Here is a 2,293-nt window from a genome sequence, read left to right as displayed (position 1 = left end):
TAGAGTGCAGAACTACACTACCCGTGATTCCCTTCCCTGAAATGTTCCAGGTTAGAATGAGCCTCCAGAGACATTTTGGTAATGCATTTTGGAAGGTAAATTGCACAAACACCCATTTTCATTTTGCACTCTGAATGTGGCTCAGGCATCAGAGGCTGTTGCTGTGTGTGCTGTGTGTGTGTGTGTGTGTGTGTGTGTGCGCGCGCGCACTGTCACGGCCATGCTGAAGTGGGCAGCATCCAGGCTCACAGTTCAGTGAGTGTCAGCCAGATATTCTCGTTCACCTTCTCTGGATTATAGACAAGCGTATCGGCTCCTGGAGCAACAAATGGGCCTACAGCTTACTTAGCGTTGGCCAGATTCCTTGCTGGAGAGGCTCTGATTCCAGGGCTAGATGAACTTTTAGCTCCATGACAGCTTCTCTGGCAAATCTCAAACCTCATCAAAGGCGGAGGCTTGGTAGTAGTAAGGCACTCAAGTGGACTCCATTTCATCAATGTGAGTTCCAGTTTGACTTTGTTCTCCCCTCTTTTATGTCCACCTTTCCTTCTACACTGCCTGTTTGGCTGATTTTAGGCCTGGCATCAGATGTACAAGCAACAGCCAAATATTAACTGATTAACCAGTCCCCACAATTAATTGAGGTCAAGTACCTAAAATATCTAAAATAAATCTCTTATTCTGTATCACTCTTGGTGGTCTTGTTTATTGGATTATTCAATATACTGTTCTGAGGCAATTAGTTATCTGAAAACAAACAGATTTTGTGGGTATTATTACACCACTAAAATTAAAGAGATTAAAATAACATTTCTGAATGGTAAAATCATTTGTAAGCTGAAAGTACAAGGAAGAATTCAAAAAGAAAAAGTAATTAAAAATTCTAATACAAAACTTGAAAACTTCCAAGTATTTAAATATCATAAATATAAAATGCTAACAACAAATTGCAAAAATACTAGATTCATATTTAGCAGGTATTAATGCTTTTAATATGTGAACTGGGTTTATAAATCAATACAAAATATAAATGTCATCTGATGAGCTTATTAGAAAAAGCAAAGAAGCATACTTTTAATAAATATAACTTCAACTTCATATATTAAATTCACTTGTTTTAAAAAATATTGCAAATTAAAAATATTTGCCAACTAATTAGAAAAAATGAGAATAGGAGCCAAATTATTTCCTTTACTATACATAAAGTCATATTGGAATATATAGCTATAGACTTACATGTAGTACATAAGTATATACTTAAATATAGTATCTATCTATAGACTTGCTGAGAACACCACATATAGAAAACAGCAAGAGTTCATTGAGTGACCTCCATAAATTAACACATTTCTTTCTTTTTTTTTTTTTTTTTAAAGATTTTATTTATTTGACAGAGAGAAAGACAGCCAGAGAGGGAACACAAGCAGGGGGAGTGGGAGAGGGAGAAGCAGGCTTCCCGCCAAGCAGGGAGCCCGATGCGGGGCTCGATCCCAGGACCCTGGGACCATGACCCGAGCCGAAGGCAGACGCTTAATGACTGAGCCACCCAGGTGCCCCTAACACATTTCTAATATGCTGACTCAACCAAACTGTGCAAGTCGTAAGTGAGCTCAATAAATTAGCATAAATATAACATATCAGTGTGACCACCACTAAGAATGAAAGCGTGAAAAACATCCCAGAAACCACTTTATATCCCCTCCCAGTCAATACATTCCCTCTCCTCCCATTCTCCAACCTTTAAACACCATAGTTTTCTCTTTTGGATAACTATATAAATGTAGAAAACCCATTACTAACACAAAAGAAGGCGTATAGCAACAAAAATCTCTGTGTTATTGAAAGATATGGGAAAGCATGAAATAAGATTCTTCATTGGGGATTGCTGCACAGCTCAATAAACCACTACTAAATTATAAGAGAAGTTAAATTATTCTTACATTTGTTTAAGTCACAACTGTCTCTTTCATAATTTATGGGAGACAATCCTGGGAATCAGTGTAGTACATTTGTAAATGATTAGACTTAAATATTCCTTTTTAAAGACACTTTTGGTTGTTTCCTAGAGTGTCTGAGGCCAACATCCACATGAATTTTGTCCAGAATATGTGCCTGGTTGCTAAACTTAGAAAATGACCATTTTCTTAGACCCCTTTTAGGATATGGATATAGATCTTTTTCTTTTACATAAACAAAACAGAGTTTCAGCACAGAAAACTTAGCTCTGATTTATTTTTTCTCCAATTCTAGATGTAATTGATTGTAAGAAAGTCTGCAATAAATCAAAGGTTTT

Source organism: Phoca vitulina, unplaced genomic scaffold, assembly GCF_004348235.1.
Source record: "Phoca vitulina isolate PV1807 unplaced genomic scaffold, GSC_HSeal_1.0 scaffold5, whole genome shotgun sequence".
Taxonomy (NCBI): Eukaryota; Metazoa; Chordata; class Mammalia; order Carnivora; family Phocidae; genus Phoca; species Phoca vitulina.
This window is presented reverse-complemented; position numbering follows the sequence as displayed.